The 23,860-nt window shown below is 38.5% G+C and overlaps 1 non-coding gene across 1 annotated transcript; it reads right to left on the reverse strand.

The window, feature by feature from the left end:
- Positions 1-8,042: 8,042 nt before the first annotated feature.
- TRNAE-UUC (transfer RNA glutamic acid (anticodon UUC)) lies at positions 8,043-8,115 on the reverse strand. The gene has a single exon. It is a non-coding gene; the product is annotated as a tRNA-Glu (tRNA).
- Positions 8,116-23,860: the final 15,745 nt, after the last annotated feature.

Genomic DNA, 23,860 nt, shown 5'->3' on the forward strand with positions numbered 1-23,860 from the left:
GCTCCAGGAATCTGGGATTTAAAGCAGGATTTCACAGCTTCAAGCAATCTGAGGCTAATGCTCGCTTCCAAGGAGCATGAGGGTCTTCTCATTGGCAGCAGGTGGGAAGTGATGGGCATTTGGATGCCTTGGTATTCATGGATGAATTGGAGGCCAGTGACATGGTGAGCCAGTGACTCTATGAGGTGTCTTCTGACATTTTCTGCCCCTGCCTCTAACTTTCCCCACACGGACTGGAAGAACCAGCACTACAAGGACTCACTTAGACATGCTCATAACTGTGAAAGCATCACTAGGGTCTTTACGCTGACCATGTCCCTTCACAACAAACATCTTTTGAATGTTCCTTCACATTACTAGAGGACGGCAGCACATTTTGGCAGTGGTTCCTAAATTCAGCTGTGTGGACTGGTGTCAGGCTGTGTAAGAATCTCCCTTGTAGGCCTTGGCTTGGGCCCAGGAGTTTGTGATTTTTAACAAGCCCTCCAAGTGATTATGATAAATAGATGATTCTGAAACTCATTTTGCTATTTGGAGTTTGGGCTCTGACGGACCTGCATTTCGATTCTGCCTCTGTTTTACCACTTAAGAATTGAATTTTCTTGCACACAAATAGCCTCTTGAGCCCTTAGTTTTCTTGTCTGTAAAGTGGGGGATAATAGTAACACCTACCTCGACAGTGTTGTTATGGAGTGAGTGAGATAATGTGGAGCTCCAGCATGTAAAGTTGAAGTACAAGACTGGCCACTCAGTAAGTCATAATAATATTCCCTGCTATTGTTATTTATTATTATTATCATTATTATTCTGCCTGTGTATCTCTTTCACCTCTTCTCTCCATTCTTGTGGCTTCTTTTTATGTCCTCACTACCTATGAACATTGCTTAGTTATATAAAATCACTCAGACTAAATTTTACTTAATACAAGAAGAACAAAGTACATGTAATTATTTTGATTTATAGATGAGGAAAGAGGTACAAAGAAGTTAAGTAACTCGTCCCAAATCACATAACTTGTTGGTGCCAGAGCCTAGGTCTAATGCAGGACTGTGGGATTCTATACACATGAAGGGCAAAGTTGAGAGAAATACAGTCATCCCTTCGTATCTGCTGGGCATTTAATCCTTGGATGCTCACGTCCTTTACAGTCGGCCCTCTGGTTCTGTGGATTCTGTTGATCCATCTGTGGATTCAGTCAACTGAGGATGGAGTATTTTTACCGCAGTGGGAGGAGACACCATCTATTCACACCGTTCTCGAAGGCTTCATTATTATATGTTTTGAGTATTTGTGTAATTGTGAAGTAGCTCAATGGATTTATCGGTGTACTTAAAGTTTTACCAGCTGACCCCTTCCCCACAAAGGCGAAGCAAATGGATGAAATAAATGAGGGCTGGTCTCCAACACCTGGCTGACCAGGTGAGGCTGCTGACCAGCAGCACTGGCCCAACCACGTTAGAAAGCTAAATTGTCCTCAAACCCATTCGGAACCTGTGTTTCAATAAGGTTCCCAGGTAAAATCTGAGAAGTCCTAAGAGGAGGCAAAACTGTTTGTTGTGTGTGGTAAAGAGCCTGATCTAGGCAGCAGGGGTCCACTGTGCTTGCACAGTTGTGGTATTTTCCTGACTGAGGGAGTTGGAATTCTAGGTGAAAATTACTCACCCTCGGTGAGGGGGTAAGGGCTGCTACACTTCCCCCTCAGGGTGTGCACTGGAAGTTCATCCCTGCTACATCCATCATCCAAGAGTAGATGGGCTCCTGTATTTATTTATTTATTTTTAGTTTTATTTTTTTTTGCGGTACGCGGGCCCCTCACTGCTGCGGCCTCTCCCGTTGCGGAGCACAGGCTCCGGACGCGCAGGCTCAGCAGCCAGGGCTCACGGGCCCAGCCGCTCCGTGGCATTTGGGATCCTCCTGGACCGGGGCACGAACCCGTGTCCCCTGCATTGGCAGGCGGACTCCCAGTGCGCCACCAGGGAAGCCCCCTGTATTTATTTTTACGCACATCCTTTGGAGTCCTGCCACCGTCATTGCTTAGATACCAGCACCACGTGGGCTCCCTTAGGCTCATAACTGTCACAGCATAATGGGGGTCTCCCCATTGACCAAGTCCCTCTCCAATAAACATGTTTGAATGTTGCCTCACATTGTTGGAGGAAAGCAGTAACAGTGGGTAGTAAAATTGGATCTTGATATCCATCTTCCACTTTTGCATGAGAAGATGACATGGACAACTGGTGAGTGTATTTTTTGACTATTCTTGGCCCCAGCGGCCTTCTCCCTTGAATTTTTGTTTAACCACCAATTTAGAGCTTCTTAGGTTAGTTTTATGGTTCATTGTTGATTTGTGAGTGTTAGATATGCAACTCTGACAAAACTGTCATCATCTGGAGTATATGATGGATTATGGATTTTTTAAAAATTAAGGATTATATCTTTTTTCATTTAAATTAAAATTTATTGAAGTATAACACACATAAAGAAAAGAGCAGAAATCTTAAGTGTACAGGGTGAGGGGATACATAAAGGATATACAACCAGCACCCAGATCAGGAAACAATACTAGAACTGCAGAAACTCCTCACCACTTTCTTCTATCACTATTTCCCCATTATCCTCCCACCAGGGTAACCAAAGTCCTCACTTCTCATACTGTAGATTAGTTTTGCATGTGGGAGCCATATTTTTATATCAGAAAAAAATACTTGATTTAAAATATTATAAATCAGTAAAAGCAAATGTTGTTCAGGGAATACACAATAGTTCAGTTACAAATTCTGTAGTCCTTGGCTTTACCTGTAAATGTTGGAAGATTTTTAATTTAATTTTGTCTTCTTATTTTGAAATAATTTCAGACTCAAAGAAAAGTTGCAAGAATAGTGTAATAACCTTTGTTCCCAAACCACTGCAGGGGACGTTGCTGGCATCATTACCCTGTCACCCACCCCCTGCCAGTATTTTAGTGTGTCCCTCACAGGTACATCCTACTACGTAACAGTAGTACAACCATCAAAATCAGGAAAATAACACTGACACATTATTACCATATAATCTGCAGACACAGTAGGTTTCACCCACAAGTCCAGGATTGCATATTGCATTTAGTTGTCACCTCTCTTTAGTCTTCTTCAAAGTAGGGGAGTTTCTCAATCTTCCCTTAATTTTCAGGGCCCTCACAGTTTATTATATTGCAGGGCGGATATTTCTGTGGAATGTATCTCAATTTGAATTTGTCTGATATTTCCTCATAATTAGATTTAGGTCACACTTTAAAAAATTTTATTTTTGGCAAGAGCATCACAGCAGTGATTGTCTTCTCACTGCCTCCAATAGGTGGTGCACGATTCTAATTTGTTTTATCAGTGGTGATGTTCACTTTGATCAGGTTTCCTCATTGTAAAAGTATTCTTTTCCCCTTTATAATTATTATTTTGTGGGAGGTACTTTCTTACTATTTGAATATCTCATTCTGCATCAAATGTTCACCCATCCATTTTAGAATCCATTGATTATTCTTGTCTGAATCAATATTATGATGATGATTGCCAGATCGTGATTTTCTTCTTTTTTTAAATGTATTTATTGATCCATCTATTTATTTATTTATGGCTGTGTTGGGTCTTCGTTGCTGCACACGGGCTTTCTCTAGTTGCGGCAAGCAGGGGCTACTCTTCATTGCGTTGCGTGGGCTTCTCATTGCGGTGGCTTCTCTTGTTGTGGCCCTCGGGCTCTAGAGGGCAGGCTCAGTAGTCATGGCACACGGGCTTAGTTGCTCCGCGGCATGTGGGATCTTACTGGACCAGGGATCAATCCCGTGTTCCTTGAACTGGCAGGCGGATTCTTAACCACTGAGCCACCAGGGAAGCCCAGATCGTGATTTTCTAATTTAACTTCTACATTGATTCATTAATTCATTCTTAATTCATTCTACATTTATCAATTGGCATTCTGCTGTAAGGAAAAGCTTTCTCTTCTTATTAATCAATTAATGAATTTATTCATTTATATCAGTATGGACTCATGGATTCCTATTTTATTTATTGGGTTCTAATCTGTTATCGTCATTATTTATCAAATCTGTTATCACATTGTCCCAAGTTGGCAGTGCTTCCCTTGATACACCCTGCTCAGGCTCTGACATTCCATACCGGACTGTGCTAATATCCTCTGCATCCTGCTTGGCCCCCACCCCAGGCTGTTGCTTCTGCTTCCCTATCCTTCCCAGAGGCCCTCCTCACTCCCAGTGGCTTCTTAATGGGCCACCACCACCACCTTTGCTGCCTTGTGTAGACATCTGCCTTACTCCAGTCGGGCTTGGACAGCCTTCACTGAGCAGTGAGGCTACCCTCCTCGTGCACTCCTGCTCGGCTATCCTGCCTTGCCATCGTTATGGTAACGCCAACCCACAACTGGATTCCCTCCTCGCTCTTCTCAGATCCTAATACCTCTCACTGCTGTCACAGTCCCTTCACACGGATGCCTTCCTCACCCCATCACCACAGGCCCCCCACGTGGAAGCTCTCCAGAAGTACCCTTCAAGACTCCCACACCCTGGAATCCCACCCACCTATCGTGCTCAGCCCTTTCGAATAATTTTCAGGAGAGAAGGCAGGAAAGCAGAGGCTGTAGTGTGGCTGACTTCTCTATAAGGCACAGTAGACACGGTACTTTCGGGGGCCCACCACAATGTTGTAGTTTTAATTTCTTTTAAATTCAGAAGAAATAATGAATATAATAATGATGAATATAATAATGAATCCAGCCTGAGTATGTATGTGTTTATATTAATGCAAAATAAAACTTTTATTATTTTTTTAATGGAGGAAGGGACCCATGAAGGCAAAAGTGCCTAGAGCCCATGAAAAGTGCCTAGGATTCAGCCCTTCTGTGTCTTGGTTAGCTTTGTAGGCCCAGTTCTTGGAAGAGTTTCTGAACATAGCATGTATTCAGTAAATGGTTGTGAAGTTAGTGAATGAGTAAGTGGCTGAACATTGCAGCTTATATTTCTTTTTTTAAAATTAATTTTTATTGGAGTATAGTTGCTTTATAATGTGTTAGTTTCTACTGTACAGCAAAGTGAATCAGCTATACATATATATATATATATACCCTCTTTTTTGGATTTCCTTCCCATTTAGGTCATTGAGTAGAGTTCTCTGAGCTATACAGTAGGTTCTCATTAGTTATCTATTTATACATAATATCAATAGTGTATATATGTCAATTTCAATTTCCCAATTCACCCCACACCCCTCCTTTCCCCCCCTGGGTGTCCATACGTTTGTTCTCTACGTCTGTGTCTCTATTTCTGCTTTGCCAATAAGATCATCTATACCATTTTTCTAGATTCCACATATATGCATTAATATCTGATATTTGTTTTTCTCTCTGACTTACTTCACTCCGTATGACAGTCTCTAGGTCCATCCACAACTCTACAAACAACCCAATTTCATTCATTTTTATGGCTGAGTAATATTCCATTGTATATATGTACCACATCTTCTTTATCCATTCCTCTGTTGATGGATGGACATTTAGGTTGCTTCCATGTCCTGGCTATTGTAAATAGTGCTGCAATGAACATTGGGTTGCATGTGTTTTTTTGAATTATGTTTTTCTCTAGGTATATGCCCTGTAGTGGGATTGGTGGGTCATATCGTACTTCTATTTTTAGTTTTTTAAGGAACCTCCATACTGTTCTCCATAGTTGCTGTATCAGTTTACATTCCCACCAACAGTGCAAGAGGGTTCCCTTTTCTCCACACCCTCTCCAGCATTTGTTATTTGTAGATTTTCTGTTGATGCCCATTCTAACTGGTGTGAGGTGATACCTCATTGTAATTTTGATTTGCATTTCTCTAATAATTGGTGATGCTGAGCAGCTTTTCATATGTTTGTTGGCCATCTGTATGTTTTCTTTGGAGAAATGTCTGTTTAGGTCTCCTGCTCATTTTTTGATTGGGTTGTTTGTTTTTTGATATTGAGTTCCATGAGCTGTTTATATATTCTGGAGATTAATCCTTTCTCCATTGATTTGTTTGCAAATATTTTCTCCCATTCTGAGAGTTGTCTTTTTGTCTTATTTATGGTTTCCTTTGCTGTGCAAAAGCTTTTAAGTTTAATTAGGTCCCATTTGTTTATTTTTGTTTTTATTTTCATTACTCTAGAAGATGGATCAAAGAAGATCTTGCTGCAATTTATGTCAAAGACTGTTTTTCCTATGTTTTCCTCTAAGAGCTTTATAGTATCTGGCCTTACCTTTAGGTCTTTAATCCATTTTCAGTTTATTTCTGTGTATGGTGTTAGGGAGTATTCTAATTTCATTCTTTTACATGTAGCTGTCCAGTTTTCCCAGCACCACTTATTAAAGAGGCTGTCTTTACTCCATCATATATTCTTGCCTCCTTTGTCATAGATTAGGTGACCATAGGTGTGTGGGTTTATCTCTGGGCTTTCTATCCTGTTCCATTGATCTATATTTCTGTTTTTGTGCCAGTACCATACTCTCTTGATTACCATAGCTTTGTATGATAGCCTGAAGTCAGGGAGTCTGATTCCTGCAGCTCCATTTTTCTTTCTCAAGATTGCTTTAGCTATTCAGGGTCCTTTGTGTGTCCATACACACTGTAAAATTTTCTGTACTCGTTCTGTGAAAAATGTCATTTGTACTTTGATAGGGATTGCATTGAATCTGTAGATTGCTTTGTGTAGAACAGTCATCTTGACAATATTAATTCTTCCAATCCAAGAATATTATATATCTCTCCATCTGTTTGTGTTGTCTTTGATTTCTTTCATCAGTGTCTTATGGTTTTCTGCATGCAGGTCTTTTGCCTCCTTAGGTAGGTTTATTCCTAGGTATTTTGTTCTTTTTGTTGCAGTGGTAAATGGGATTGTTTCCTTAATTTCTCTTTCTGATCTTTCATTGTTACTGTATAGGAATGCAAGAGATTTCTGTGTATTAATTTTGTGTCCTGTGACTTTACTAAATTCATTGATTAGCTGTAGTAGTTTTCTGGTGGCATCTTTAGGATTTTCTATGTATAGTATTATGTGATCTGAAAACAGTGACAGTTTTACTTCTTTTCCAATTTGGATTCCTTTTATTTCTTTTTCTTCTCTGATTGCTGTGGTGAGGACTTCCAAGACTATGTTGAATAATAATGGCAATAGTGGACACCCTTGTCTTGTTCCTGATCTTAGAGGAAATGCTTTCAGTTTTTCCCCATTGAGAATGATGTTAGCTGTGAGTTTGTCACATATGGCCTTTATTATGTTGAGGTAGGTTCCCTCTATGCCCACTTTCTGGAGAGTTTTTATCATAAATGGGTGTTGAATTTTGTTGAAAGCTTTTTCTGCATCAATTGAGATGATCATATGGTTTTTATTCTTCTATTTGTTAATATGGTATATCACATTGATTGATTTGTGTATGTCGAAGAATCCTTGCATCCCTGGGAGTGGCTAATATTTCTTATTTTTCCCATGGCAGACAAGACTAGAACAGAGTAAATAATATTTGTTGATGGCCTGTTTACTAGAAAGTGTGTTTTTTTCCCCTAATATTTCAAAGCTATCCATATATTCATCCATTCATTCAAATATTTCCTGAGTATCTATTATATGCCAAGGCCCTGCTTCCTTTTTGTGTGCCAGGCAGGATTGAGAAATGTCTACTTTAGTCTTAAGAGGGCAAGATGTATCTATAAGCCCTGAACTAACCAGCCAGTGTGAGAATTGAACTGGCCCCACCTCTTTAGCAAAGCTCTCTAATTCATGGGGACCACAGGTCAAAAATACATTAAGTTAATCCTCTAGGTGCAATAATATACATCTTTGCTCCATGAAGCCTTTTCTACACCATTGAGATTAGCTAACTCTATCTATTCTCACTATGAGTCAGTCAAAAATGCATATGTCATCATAACCGGTTTAGTTTCTAATACTGTCAGTTGCTTTTTTTTTTTTAAGTTTTTAATTTAAACTTTTTTTTTTTTTTTTTTTTTTTTGGCCATGCTATGTGGCTTACAAGATTGTAGTTCCCCAACCAGGGATTGAACCTGGGCCCACAGCAGTGAAAGCACTGAGTCCTAACCACTGGACCACCAGGGAAGTCCCTGCTTTTTAAACAGTAGAACTTGGTTTTATTGATAAGGTACAATGTGAGATGGATGAGATGTTTGGGGCCAGAATTGTTTACCATCTACTGTTTTTATGGAGAATGACCTTATTCCAGTCTCACTAATTTATACATATCACAGTTCATGGTGGATAAAGTTAAATTTTCCTCTGCATTGACTATGACAAGGCACTTGGCAAACACAATAACAACATAAACATGGTTGTATAAGTAATGCTTAATATACATAATATAGCACTTTAAAATACCCTTTAAAATACCCTTGAGTATTTTGGCATAAGTGTAGAACACTTACAATGTTCTAGGTCAGTGGTTTTCAAACTGACCCATGGCCAAATCCAGCCTACTGCCTGTTTTTGTATGGCCTGTGAACTAAGAATGCTTTTTATGTATTTAAGTGGTTGAAAAAAAATAAAAAGAAGAAGAATATTCTGTATGTGAAGATTATATTAAATTCAAGTTTCAATATCCAAAAATAAAGTTTTATTGGTCCCAGCCACACCTGTTTGCTTATGTATTATCTGTAGCTGATTTCGAATTATGAGGGCAGAGTTAAATAGTTGCAACAGAGACCATATGGTCCACAAAGCCAAGATGTTTGCTCTCTGATACTTTACAGAAGAGTTTGCCTCTTTCTGTTTTGGATACTTGTGATACATCAGTGAACAAAACAAAGATCCTTGTATAGGAGGAGGTTGTTGAGAGGACATCACTGCCAGTTGACCCTAGAGCTAGACCTGGGCAATTGAAGGCTCCATACCTGCTGCCCTGTCCTTGGAATGTATATTCCACCCACACCATCCCATAGCTGGAGCTGTTTCAAAGATGCAACCTTAAAAATGTAAGGTGTAGGGGCCTCCCTGGTGGCGCAGTGGTTGAGAGTCCGCCTGCCGATGCAGGGGATACGGGTTCGTGCCCCGATCTGGGAGGATCCCATATGCCGCGGAGCGGCTGGGCCCGTGAGCCATGGCCGCTGGGCCTGCGCATCCGGAGCCTGTACTCCGCAACGGGAGAGGCCACAACAGTGAGAGGCCCGCATACTGCAAAAAAAAAAAAGAAAAAAAAAATGTAAGGTGTTGTTAAGACCATCTGGACTGTGTATGTGGCTTAACCCCATTAAAGCATCTATATAAACTTTTAAGGTTCTGGCAGGCAGGTGTGGAAATCTATAAGACAAGACTTGTATATAAGTTCCCTTAGTAAATCTGCCACCTACATTTAATAGGGGAAGATAGTAAATGATAAATGTAAGTAAATTATATATAGTATGTTAGAATGTGATAAATGTGCTGGAAAAAAAGTAGAGGAGGGTAAAGTGGATAGTGATTTTTTTGGTGGGGAAGATGATGTTACATTTGAAAGAGAGCAATTAAGGTAGACCTCCCAAAAGGAGGAATATTTGAGCAAAGACTTGAAAGAGTTGAGGAAGTGAGCCATGTGGGTGTCTGGGGGAAAGCATTCTAGGCCAGAAGGATAATGGTAGCTCCTCATGGGGTTGTTACATAGATTAAATGAATTAATACATTTAACTGAAAATAGTGCCAGGCACATGGTAGGTAAATTCTCAGAAACTCATTCTTCTTCAGTACCAGCTGGTTGTAGTTGCTACTTTCCTCTCTGCAGTCGGCTGCTGCGCTGGGTTACTCTCGGTAGTCAGTCACTGTAGCAGAGGGGCTCTATACACGTGTAAAAGTACACGGGGTCCTGATATCTTAGTTTTATCTGTCCCAGGATTAGCTCCCATCCCTGCGGATTAGCTCTTAGGGACAGAACTGTTCCTAGAGAATCATGGTCCCAGGAGGTATCATTTCTGTGGTTTGCATAATCACAAAACACAGATCTGAGAGTCTGTTATCACACACAGTCAAAGGGTTTTGCCCCACCATCACACAAAAAGTCAGTAGTGAGGCTTCAATAGACAACGGGGTCTCTTGCTTCCAAGTCTAGTGCTCTCTGTTCTTGGTCTTTACTTCACTCCTTGCAATAACCTACTCTTATACATCTTATTTCTTCCGGTAAATTTTCAGGTCTCTTTGTGCAAAGGACCACGTCTTATTCATTTCTGTTTTCCCCTGCAGAATCGGGTGCTAAACAAACAAACAAAAACTTAAAACTGGTGAAAGAATACTCAGTGCTTTTACATGTTTGATGATACCATTTCAAATCTTAGTTGCTATGTGTGTAAATCTGTCAGAAGATGTCATTGTGGAACTGATTGTCCTTCGTTCCCTGTGCTTATATAAAGCACGGGGAGATAGATTGTCCTACAAACTAGGGAGTTCCCAGACATTTGCCATTTTCAAATTTATGTTGCTAAATATCATATGAAGATCCTGGAGCATAAAAATACATTAATGAGGGCTTCCCTGGTGGCGCAGTGGTTGAGAGTCTGCCTGCCGATGCAGGGGACACGGGTTCGTGCCCCGGTCCGGGAAGATCCCACATGCCACAGAGTGGCTGGGCCCGTGAGCCATGGCCACTGAGCCTGCGCGTCCGGAGCCTGTGCGTCTGGAGCCTGTGCTCCGCAACGGGAGAGGCCACAACAGTGAGAGGCCCGCATACCGCAAAAAAAAAAAGAAAAAAAAAGTACATTCATGAGCTTTGGGCTTTGATGATCTCCACAAGGCTGTTAGATAAGAGATGGCATTTCCAGGACAAAATAATTAGGCAGATGATGCAAGACAAATACCCGGTTATCCTTTATCTTAGTCCAGGGTGGCTCTCAAAATATGGTCTACAGACCAGCAGCATCAGCATCACCTAAAAACTTGTTAAAAATGCAAATTATCAGGCCTCACCTCAGACTCACTGAAACTGAAATTCTGGGCTTGGGACCCAGCAATCTGTGTTGGAACAAGCTGTCCAGATGATTTTGAGGCACACTAAAGTTTGAAAGTCACTAACCACTCATTTTTCTTTATAGATTTCCAGCCAGGACTTGCCCTGCCCTGCCAAGTGCCTAAGCTATGTGTTGGATGAGCAAGGAGCTTCTTTTGTAGACCTTGGTAATGACCTTGAGGCAGGAAAAGCCCTCTGGGGAAAGTTGAGATTGTACCACTTTTCCAATTGTCTTAACATATTCTCTCAGTCTAATGAAGGTAGGATACATACACATTGGAATGAAGAAAAGCCCAGGGCATTGCATAATTAGGTCAGATGTTGAAATAAAGGGAGCTTTAAAATCTTAAAATATTACCTCTGTCTGGGCTTTGGTTGTGGCTGGATGTGTACACCAGCCTGGGCTGTGTCAGGAAGTGTGGAGTTCCAAAAGCTCTGCTCTAGTTTGGGTGGGCTATTTGAAACCTCCTCTTGCAAAGTGCAGGAGGACAATTAACAGTAGATAAAGTGCCTTTCCAGGTTCTTATGACAAATCAGCCTGTAGGAAGTACAGGTATTAATCATTTCAATCTTGCGGGATTGCAAATGTAGTGTACCTTTGGCTGAGGTATGAGAAGAATAACCTAGGAATGCATCTTTGACCTAGGATAAAAGACACTGACAAATTTTACCCCTCAATATAAAATTTCTGAGCACAGGAAATGAGGCTTAGAATTTGAGACAAATGATAAAAAATATTGTTGTAAAGAAGCCATGATTTTTCAAGGCAATATTAACAAAACAAGTACAAGTGGACAGTAAGAAAAGGAGAGAGTCTAGCACCACAAGCTTTACATTGGCCACATTACAAGGCAAAAATAATGATGATCTAATCAGTTCTGACAGACAGTTGGCCATATGATATGACATCATCAACAATTTTTGAAAAATGGATTTATTATTAATAATGAGCTTTGCCCAAATATATAGTGTACCTTGAAATATAAACAATAGAACGAGGCCAGCTTGATTAGCAAGAACTTTGAAAACAGAAACATGAAGCAACCATTTCAATGATGTTTAAAGTCATGCAAACCTCAGGCCATTATAACATTTCACCAAACTCACTGATACAACTTTAGAAGTCATTTAAAAGTTTCTTGCTTGTAATGTCGAAAGACAAAAAGCTACATTCCGTGAGGGAAAAGCATATGCTTCCTGCTGAAATATAAATATATGAAATAATTCAAAGGAAAAATGGCCTGAAATTAAATTTCATTCTTTGTCAGGAAATAGTATGGGAAAACGTATGGAAAATACTGCTGCGTATCATATGAAGAAAGAATTATTATGACAAATTACTCAGTATGGGATGCTTGTTATACAAATTGGATGAAAGTAAAGATGTTTCTCATATCTCAGCTAATGGTAAGTGCTAGATTTTGTTTCAGGAGTGGAATTCAGGAAGAACTACATACTTGAAAGAATTACTAAAGGAAAGATATACAGATATTAATTGTATATGATTTACTTAAAAACATCTTTCTCTAGGAAAACTGTATCTCTACTTTTAAACTGTCTTCTTTGGATGAGTCTCAGAAACACCACTCTCACCATTTCATCAGTTAAACTATCAATTTTTCACCACAGGGTAGAAGAATCTCCCGGTGGCAGCTGTGAGCCCTCAGGGCCAAAGAGTGGGATTTTGTGCTCTGCTAAGGGGCGTGAACATTATACTAGCGGTACATGGATCAGATTTATTTTGGATTGTCATAAGCTGGAGGTGACAAAGGGCCCAGAAGGGGCAAGTCAGAGGCAGGGACAGGTGGGAAACAGTGAAAATGATCGGAGGACAGATGAAGGCTCCCTGAGCTAGGGACGTGGCGGATGACACAGGACGTTGAGTGAGGGTGAGAGAAAGTCAGGAATGGCTCTCAGGCTCCTGGCAGTGAGTTAGGGAGAGAGGACTTCTGGAATAGAATTCTGGGACTAGATACAGGACGCAGGCTGAGCTTTCAGCAGAATCTTAGTTGTGGAGCACCCTTCCTTCATTTAGGGCTCACCTCCCTACTGCATGCAGGTATCCTCCCATATTCGGGTGTCCTCCCGCATAGGGCCAGTGGGACATTAGGAGGTACGTTAGGTGCATTAGGAGATCGGTGCCTCATGTCCATCTCTGGCTATCCAGACCTTCCTTCCCCACCCAGTCTCTAACTGTGGTACTCCAGTAGGGCCTCAGCTCCTCCAGTGTTCCCGTCTGTCTCATAACCTTTTCTTCCTCACTATACCCACCAAACATGCATTCCTTCCCAGCTCTGGGTTAGGAAAATAAAATGGCCTGACTACAGGATGGAAACTCCAAAATTTAGGGCCTTGTGATTAAATTTCAACTTTGGGGTGAAATCCCTTTCTTTAAGTAGTGTTAATGGTGACCATAAGTGGTTTTGTGAAATGTTTATTTATAGTTAAGAATTGTGGATGGTATGGTTATAATTTTTAAATATTAAACTAAATATAAGGCTTTTTCTTCTATTATTGCCCAAACTATTTTCCATCCAAACTGCCTGATTTAGCAGTTATGGGTGGGCTTTCTTATATTGCTTGTCCAACCTGAGGAAAGTCTGATTTTTTGCCTCCTATTTTTTTTTTTTTTGCCTAAGAATAAGTTTCTTGAGAAAGATTTTTTCTGTCTAATTTCAGTATCACCTCTGAATAAATATATGTTCAATGAGCGACAATGAATGAATGAATAGGCTCTTGGGACTTAAGCTAATAATAACACGAATAATAATTACCAGTTGGTGAATGTCAAGCAATGTACTATAATTTAAAACTATTATTTCTAATCTTAAAAAAGTACTGTAATGCAGACAGTTGCTTGGAGGGTGGAGATGGGGTTTACAAGTAGTTTTTTCTTTTCCCTTTGTAGGTTTCTCTCTTCCAGTTGATCGTGGTAAAACTTAGTTTGGTTGTACAACAATAGTCCTGTGTTTATTAACATTTATTTAAGTTTGGAAATGTTTTCTTTCTTTTTTTATTGAAGTAGAGTTGATTTACAATATTATATTAGTTTCAGGTGTACAACATAGTGATTCAATATTTTTATAGATTATACTCCACTTAAAGTTATTATAAAATATTGGCTATATTCTCTGTGCTGTAATCACATCGTTGTATCTTATTTGTTTTATACCTAGTAGTTTGTACCTCTTTAATCCCTACCCCTATCTTGTCCCTCCCCATTTCCCTCTCCCCACTGGTAACTACTAGTTTGTTCTACATATCTGTGAGTCAGTTTCTTATATTCATTTGTTTGTTTTATTTTTTAATTCTACATATAAGTGATAACATACAGTATTTGTCTTTCTGACTTTTTTCACTAAGCATAATATTCTCTAGGTCTATCCATGTTGATGCAAATGACAAAATTTCATTCTTTGTGGCTGAATAATATTCCATTGCGTGTGTGTGTGTCTGTATGTATACACCACATCTTCTTTATCAGTTTATCTGTTGAGGATCACTTAGATTGCCTCCATATCCTGGCTATTTTAAATACTGCTATGATGAACATCGGGGTGCATGTATCTTTTTGAATTATCATTTTCATTTTTTTAGGATATATACCCAGGAATGGAATTGCTGGATCATATGGTAGTTCAATTTTTAATTTTTTGAAGAACCTCCATACCGTTTTCTGTAGTGGCTGCATCAATTTACATTCCCACCAACAGTGTACAAAGATTGCCTTTTCTCCACATTCACACCAGTGTTTGTTATTTGTGGTCTTTTTGATGATAGCCATTCTAACAAGAGTGAGATGATATCTCATTGTGGTTTTGATTTGCATTTTTCTGATGATTAGCGATGTTGAGCATCTTTTCATTTTCCGTTGATCACCTGTATGTCTTCTTTAGAAAAATGTCTATTCAGTTCTTCTGTCCATCTCTTAATTGGGTTGTTTGCTTTTTTTGATATTGAGTTGTATGTGCTGTTTATATATTTTGGATATTAACCCCTTATCAGTCATATCCTTTGCAAATATTTTCTGTCATTCATTGTCTTTTTGTTTTGTCAGTGGTTTCCTTTGCTGCGTGAAAGCTTTTAAGTTTAATTAGCTCCCATTTGTTTATCTTTGCTTTTGTTTCCTTTGCCTGAGGAGACAGATCCAAGAAAATATTGCCATGATTTATGTCAAAGAGTGTTTGCCTGTGTTTTGTTTTAGGACTTTTATGGACTCCAGTCTTCAGTTAAGTCTTTAATTCATTTTGACTTTATTTTTGTATATTGAGTGAGAAGATGTTCTAATTTCATTCTTTTACATGAACTGTCAGTATTCTCAGCAAAACTTTTTTTTTTTTTTTTTTTTGCGGTATGCGGGCCTCTCACTGTTGTGGCCTCCCCCGTTGCGGAGCACAGGCTCCGGACGCGCAGGCTCCGAACGCGCAGGCTCAGCGGCCATGGCTCACGGGCCCAGCCGCTCCGCGGCATATGGGATCCTCCCAGACCGGGGCACGAACCCGTATCCCCTGCATCGGCAGGCGGACTCTCAACCACTTGCGCCACCAGGGAGGCCCAGCAAAACTTATTGAAGAGACTGTCTTTTCCATATTGTATATTTTTGCCTCCTTTGTCATAGATTAATTGATCATAAGTGTGTGAGTTTATTTCTGGGCTTTTTATTGTTCCACTGATCTATGTGTCTGTTTTTGTGCCAGTACCATACTGTTTTGGGTACTATAGCTTTGTAGTATAGTCTGAAGTCAGGGAGCATGATACCTCCAGCTTTGCTCTTTTCTCTCAAGGTTGCTTTGACTAATTGGGGGTCTTATGTGGTTCCATATAAATTTTAAGATTATTTGTTTCAGTTCTATGAAACATGTCATGGGTATTTTGATAGAGATTGCATTCAGTCTGTAGATTGCTTTGGGTAGTATGGACATTTTAACAATATTATTTCTTCTAATCCATGAGCACAGGATATATTTCCAGTTCTTTGTATCATCTTCAGTTTCCTTCATCAGTGTTTTATAGTTTTCAGAGTAAATGTCTTTCAATTCCTTGATGAATTTTATTCCTAAGTATTTTCTTTTTGATACAATTTTAAATGCAATTGTTTTCTTGCTTTCTCTTTCTGATAGTTTACTATTAGTGTATAGAAAAGCAACAGATTTCTGTGTATTAATCTTTTATCCTGTAACTTGATTGAATTCATTTATTAGTTCTAATAGTTTTTTGGTGGAAACTTGAGGTTTTTCTATAAATACTATCATGTCATCTGCAAATAGTGACAGTTTTACTTCTTCCCTTCCAATTTGGATGCCCTTTATTCTTTAACTTGTCTGATTTCTCTGGCTAGGACTTCCAATACTGTGTTAAATAGAAGTAGTGAGAGTGGACATTCTTCTTTTGTTCCTGATTTTAGAGGAAAAGCTTTCTGCTTTTGACCATGGACTATGATGTTAGCTGTGGGTTTGTCATAAAGGGCCTTTATTATTATGAGATATGTTACCTTTATACCCACTTTAGTGAGACTTTTTTTTTTTTTGGCTGTACTGCACAGCTTGTGGGATCTTAGTTCCCCAACCAGGGATTGAACCCATACCCCTGGCAGTGAAAGTACAGAGTCCTAACTGCTGGACTGCCAGGGTATTCTCTGGTGAGAGTTTTTATCATGAATGGATGTTGAATTTTGTCAAATGCTTTTTCTGCATCTATTGAAATGATCATGTGATTTTTAATCCTTTCATTTATTAATATGGTATATCATATTGATTGATTTGAGGGTATTGAACTATCCTTGCATCCTTGGAATAAATCCCACTTGATCATGGTGTATGATCCTTTTTATATATTGTTGAATTCAGTTTGCTAATATTTCATTAAGAATTTTTGCATCTATATTTACCAGAGATATTGGCCTGTAATTGTTTTTTTTTTTTTTGGTGGTGTCTTTGTCTACTTTTGGTGTCAGCGTAATGGTGGCCTCATAGAATGACTTGGGAGTGGTCCCTTGTCTTCAGTTTTTTGGAATAATTTGAGAAGGATAGCTCTTCTTTGCATGTGTGGTAGAATTCCCCTGTGAAGCCATCTGGTCCTGGACTTCTATTTGCTGGGAGTTTTTAATTAGTAATTTAATTTCACTATTAGTGATTTGTCTGTTCAGATTATCTGTTTATTCCTGATTCAGTATTGGAAGAGTATATGTTTCTAGAAATTTATCCAGTTCTTCTAAGTTGTCCAATTCGTTGGCATATTCATTGGCATACTGTTCATAGTATGCTCTTATGATTTTTTTGTATCTGTCATATCATTTGTAATTTCTCCTCTCTCACTTCTTAATTTGTTTACTTGGGTCTTCTGTCTTTTTTTTTTTCTTAATGAGCCTGACTAAATGCTTATCAATTTTGTTTATCTTTTCAAAAATTTAGCTCTTGGTTTCATTGATCTTTTCTATTATTTCTGTCTCTATTTTATTTATTTCCTTCTTGATCTTTTTTATATCCTTCCTTCTGCTGACTGGGCTTTGTTTGTTCTTCTTTTTCTAATTCTTTTAGGTGATAGGTTAGATTGTTTCAGATTTTTTTTCTTGTTTCTTGAGGTAGGCCTGTATCGCCATCCCTCTTAAAACTGCTTTTTCTGCATCCCATAGATTTTGGAAAGTTGCATTTCCATTTTCAGTTGTCTTGTGGTATATTCTGATTTCTTCTTTGATTTCTTCATTGCCTCATTGGTTTTATAGTAGCATATTGTTTAGTCTCCATGTGTTTCTGCTTTTCCCATTTTTGTTCGTGTAATTGACTTCTAGTTTCATACTGCTGTGGTTGGAAAAATGCTTGATAAAATTTCTGTCCTCTTAAGTTTGTTGAGACTTGTTTTGTGATCAGCATGTGACCTATTCTGGAAAACATTGCATGTGCACTTGAAAAGAATGCATATTCTGCTTTTTTTAAAAATGGAATTTCCTATAGATATCTGTTAAGTCCCAACTGGTCTAATGTGTCATTTAAGACCACTGTTTCCTTATTGACTTTCTGTCTGGATGATTAGTCCATTCATGTAAGTGGGTTGTTAAAGTCTCCTACTATTATTGTGTTACTGTCAATTTCTTCCTTTTTTGTCTGTTAATATTTGCTTCATATATTTAGGTGCTCCTATATTAGGTTCACATATGTTAATGAATGTTATATTCTCTTCTTGTATCGATCCCTTTATCATTATATAATACCCTTCTTTGTCTTTGGTTATAGACATTGTTTAATGACTACTTTTTGATATGAGTATTGCTACCACAGTTTTCTTTCCATTTCCATTTGCAGGAAATATCTTTTTTCCATCCACTCACTTTCAGTTTCTGTGTGTCTTTTAGCTCTGAAGTGGTTTTCTTGTAGGCAGCATATTGATGGGTCTCTTTTTATTCAATCATTCACCTATGTCTTTTGACTGAAGCATTTAGTCCATTGACATTTAAAGTGATCATTGATAGGTGTGTACTTATTGCCACTTTGTTACTTGTTTTCTAGTTCTTTTGTAGTTCTTCTCTGTTTTTTTCTTCCTTTTATAGTTCCTTCCCTTGTGGTTTGATGATTTTCCTTATTGGTTTGCTTGTTTTCCTTTCTCTCTAGTTTTTGTGTATCTATTGTAGGTTTTTGATTTGTGGTTATCATGGGGTTCATGTATGAAGACCTATATCTACTTGTTTTAAACTGATAGTCATTTAAGTTCAAACACTTTATAAAAGATCTACATTTTTACTCCTCTCCACCACATTTTGTGGGGTTTTGTTGTTTTTATTTTATTTTATTTTTTTATTGGAGTATAATTGCTTTACAGTGTTGGGTTAGTTTCTGCTGTACAGTGAAGTGAATCAGCTATATGTATACATATATCCCCTCCCTCTTGGACCTCCCCGCCCATTCCACCCATCTAGCTCATCAAAGAGCACCAAGCTGAGCTCCCTGTGCTATACAGCAGGTTCCCACTAGCTATCTATTTTATACATGGTAATGTATTTATATCAAACCTAGTCTCCCAATTCATCCCACCCTCCCCTTCCCCACCTGTGTTCACACATCCGTTCTCTACATCTGTGTTTCTACTCATGCCCTGCAAATATGTTCACCTGTACCATTTTTCTAGATTCCACATACATGCATTTATATATGATATTTGTTTTTCTGACTTACTTCAATCTGTATGACAGACTCTAGGTCCATTCACAAGACTACAAACAACCCAGTTTCATTCCTTTTTATGGCTGAGTAATATTCCATTATATACATGTACTACATCTTCTTTATCCATTCATCTGTCAGTGGACATTTAGGTTGCTTCCATGTCCTGACTAGTATAAATAGTGCTGCAATGAACATTGGGGTACATGTGACTTTTAAAAAAAAATAAATTTATTCATTTATTTATTTTTATTTCTGGGTGTGTTGGGTCTTTGTTGCTGCATGTGGGCTTTCCCTAGTTGTGGCTAGTGGGGGCTACTCTTCGTTGTAGTGCACAGGCTTCTCATTGCTATGGCTTCTCTTGTTGTAGAGCACAGGCTCTAAGCACAAGGGCTTTAGTAGTTGCAGCATGTGGGCTCAGTAGTTGTGGCTCATGGGCTCTAGAGCACAGGCTCTGTAGTTGTGGCACACAGGCTTAGTTGCTTCCCGGCATGTGGGATCTTCCTGGACCAGGGATATGTGACTTTTTGAATTATAGTTTTCTCAGGGTATATTCCCAGTAGTGGGATTGCTGGGTCATGTGGTAGTTCTATTTTTAGTATTTTAAGGAACATCCATACTATTCTCCACAGTGGCTGTATCAATTTACATTCCCACCAACAGTGCAAGAGGGTTCCCTTTTCTCCACACCCTCTCCAGCATTTACTGTTTGTAGATTTTTTTGAGGATGGCCATTCTGATCAGTGTGAGGTGATACCTCATTGTAGTTTTTTTTTTTTTTTTTTTTTTTTTTTTTTTTTTTTTGCTGTACGCGGGCCTCTCACTGCTGTGGCCTCTCCCGTTGCGGAGCACAGGCTCCGGACACACAGGCTCCGCGGCCATGGCTCGCGGGCCCAGCCGCTCCGCGGCATGCGGGATCCTCCGGGATCGGGGCACGAACCCGTGTCCCCTGCATCGGCGGCGGACTCTCAACCACTGCGCCACCAGGGAGGCCCCTCATTGTAGTTTTGATTTGCATTTCTCTAATGATTACTGATGTTGAGCATCTGTTCATATGTTTGTTGGCAATCTGTATATCTTCTTTGGAGAAATGTCTATTTAGGTCTTCTGCCCATTTTTGGATTGGGTTGTTTGTTTCTTTGATATTGAGCTGCATGAGCTGCTTGTATATTTTGGAGATTAATCCCTTGTCTGTTGCTTGGTTTGCAAAGATTTTCTCCCATTCTGAGAGTTGTCTTTTCGTCTTGTTTATAGTTTCCTTTGCTGTGCAAAAGTTTTTAAGTTTACTTAGGTCCCATTTGCTTATTTTTGTTTTTATTTCCATTACTCCAGGAGATGGGTCAAAAAAGATCTTGCTGTGATTTATGTCAAAGAGTGTTCTTCCTATGTTTTCCTCTAAGAGTTTTATAGTGTCCTGTCTTCCATTTAGTTCTTTAATCCATTTTGAGTTTATTTTTGTATATGGTGTTAGGTCGTGTTCTAATTTCATTCTTTTACATGTACCTGTCCAGTTTTCCCAGCACCACTTATTGAAGAGACTGTCTTCTCTCCATCGTATATTCTTGCCTCCTTTGTCATAGATTAGGTGATTATAGGTGCATGGGTTTCTCTCTGAACTTTCTATCCTGTACCATTGATCTATATTTCTGTTTTTGTGCCAGTACCATACTGTCTTGATTACTGTAGCTTTGTAGTATAGTCTGAAGACAGGGAACCTGATTCCTCCAGCTCCAGTTTTCTTTCTCAAGATTGATTTGGCTATTTGGGGTCTTTTGTGTTTCCACCGAAATTGTAAAATTTTTTTGTTTTAATTCTGTGAAAAGTGCCATTGGTAATTTGATCAGGATTGCATTGAACCTGTAGATTGCTTTGGGTAGTATAGTCATTTTCACAATATTGATTCTTCCAGTCAGGAACATAGTATATCTCTCTATCTGTTTGTGTCAGCTTTGATCTGTTTCATCAGGGTCTTATAGTTTTCTGAGTACAGGTCTTTTGCCTCTTTAGGTAGGTTTATTCCTAAGTATTTTATTCTTTTTGTTGCAGTTGTGAATGGGATTGTTTCCTTGATTTCTCTTTCTGATCTTTCATTGTTAGAGTATAGGAATGCAAGAGATTTCTGTGCATTAAAATTGTATCCTGCAACCTTGCCAAATTCATTGATTAGTTCTAGTAGTTTTCTGGTAGCATCTTTAGGATTTTCTGTGTATAGTATCATGTTATCTGCAAACAGTGACAGTTTTACTTCTTCTTTTCCAATTTATAGTTATTCTTTCTTTTTCTTCTCTGATTGCCATGACTAGGACTTCCAAAACTATGTTGAATAATGGTGAGAGTGGACATCCTTGTCTTGTTCCTGATCTTAGAGGGAATGCTTTCAGTTTTTCACCATTGAGAATGACGTTTGCTGTGGGTTTGTCATATATGGCCTTTATTATGTTGAGGTAGGTTCCCTCTATGCTCACTTTCTGGAAAGTTTTTATCATAAATGGGTGTTGAATTTTGTCAAAAGCTTTTTCTGCATCTATCGAGATGATCATATGGTTTTTATTCTTTAATTTGCTAATATGATGTATCACATTGATTGATTTGCATATATTGAAGAATCCTTGCATCCCAGGGATAAATCCCACTTGATCATGGCGTATGATCCTTTTAACGTGTTGTTGGATTCTCTTTGCTAGTATTTTGTTCAGGATTTTTGCATCTATGTTCATCAGTGATATTGGTCTGTAGCTTTCTTTTTTTGTGATTTCTGTGTCTGGTTTTAGTATCATGTTGATATTAGCCTTGTATAACGAGTTTGGGAGTGTTCCTCCCTCTGCAAATTTTTGCAAGAGTTTGAGAAGGATAAGTGTTATCTCTTCTCTAAATGTTTGATAGAATTTACCTGTGAAGCCATCTAGTCCTGGACTTTTGCTTGTTGGAAGATTTTTAATTACCCTTTCAATTTCATTTCTTGTGATTGGTCTGTTTATATTTTCTAATTCTTCCTGGTTCAGTCTTGGAAAGTTGTATCTTTCCGAGAATTTGTCCATTTCTTCCAGGTTGTCCATTTTATTTCGTAGAGTTGCTTTTAACAGTCTCTTATGATCCTTTGTATTTCTGCGGTGTCAGTTGTAATTTCTCCTTTTTCATTTCTAATGTTATTGATTTGTGTCCTCTCTCCCTTTTTTTCTTGATGAGTCTGGCTAAAGGTTTATCAATTTTGTTTATCTTCTCAAAGAACTAGGTTTTAGTTTCATTGATTTTTGCTGTGGTTTTTTCATATCTATTTCATTTATTTCTGCTCTGAGTTTTATGATTTCTTTCCTTCTACTAACTTAAGGTTTTCTTTGTTCTTCTTTTTCTAGTTGCTTTAGGTATGAGGTTAGATTGTTTATTTGAGATTTTTCTTGTTTCTTGAGGTGAGATTGAATTGTTATAAACTTCTCTCTTAGCACTGTTTTTGCTGTGTCCCATAGGTTTGGGGTCATTGTGTTTCCATTGTCATTTGTTGCTAGGCATTTTTTAATTTCCTCTTTGACTTCTTCAGTGATCTCTTGGTTATTTAGCAGTGCACTGTTTAGCCACCATGTGCTTGTGTTTTTTACAGTTTTTATTTCCCTGTAATTGATTCCTAATCTCATAGTGTTGTGGTTAGAAAGATGCTTGATATGATTTCAGTTTTCTTAAATTTTCTGAGGCTTGATTTGTGACCCATGATGTGATCTATCCTGGACAGTGTTCCATGTGCACTTGAGAAGACAGTGTATTTTTCCACTTTTGGGTGGAATGTCCTATAAATATCAGTTAAATCTTTCTGGTCTATTGTGTCATTTAAAGCTTTGTTTCCTTATTTTCTGTCTGGATGACCTGTCCATTGGTGTAAGTGAGGTGTTAATGTCCCCACTATTATCGTGTTACTGTCAATTTCCCCTTTCATGGCTATTAACATTTGCCTTATGTATTATGGTGCTTCTATATTAGGTGCATAAGTATTTATAATTGATATGACTACTTCTTGGATTGATCCCTTGATCATTATGTAGTGTCCTTTCTTATCTCTTATAATAACAGACTTTATTTTAAAGTCTATTTTATCTGATATGAGTATTGCTACTCCAGCTTTCTTGTGATTTCCATTTCCACTCACTTTCAGTCTGTATGTGTCCCTAGGTCTGAAGTGGGTATCTTGCAGACAGCATACGTATGGGTCTTGTTTTCATGTCTATTCAGCCAGTCTGTGTCTTTTGGTTGGAGCATTTAATCCATTTACATTCAAGGTGATTATCGATATGTATGTTCCTGCTACCATTTTCTTAATTGTTTTGGATTTGTTTTTGTGGGTCTTTTTCTTCTCTAGTGTTTCCCACCTAGAGAAGTTCCTTTAGCATTTGTTGTAAAGCTGTTTTGTGGTGCAGAATTCTCTTAGCTTTTGCTTGTCTGTAAAACTTTCGATTTCTTCATCAAATCTGAATGAGAGCCTTGCTGGGTAGAATATTCTTGGTTGTAGGTTTTCCCTTTTCATCACATTAAATATATCCTGCTACTCCCTTCTGACCTGCAGAGTTTCTGCTGAAAAATCAGCTGATAACCTCATGGGGATTCTGTTGTATCTTATTTGTTGACTTTCCCTTGCTGCTTTCAATATTTTTTTCTTTGAATTTAATTTTTGTTAGTATGATTAGTATGTGTCTTGTTGTGTTTTTCCTAGGGTTTATCCTGTATGGGGCTCTCTGCACTT

Source organism: Mesoplodon densirostris, chromosome 2 (assembly GCF_025265405.1).
Source record: "Mesoplodon densirostris isolate mMesDen1 chromosome 2, mMesDen1 primary haplotype, whole genome shotgun sequence".
NCBI classification, from domain to species: Eukaryota; Metazoa; Chordata; class Mammalia; order Artiodactyla; family Ziphiidae; genus Mesoplodon; species Mesoplodon densirostris.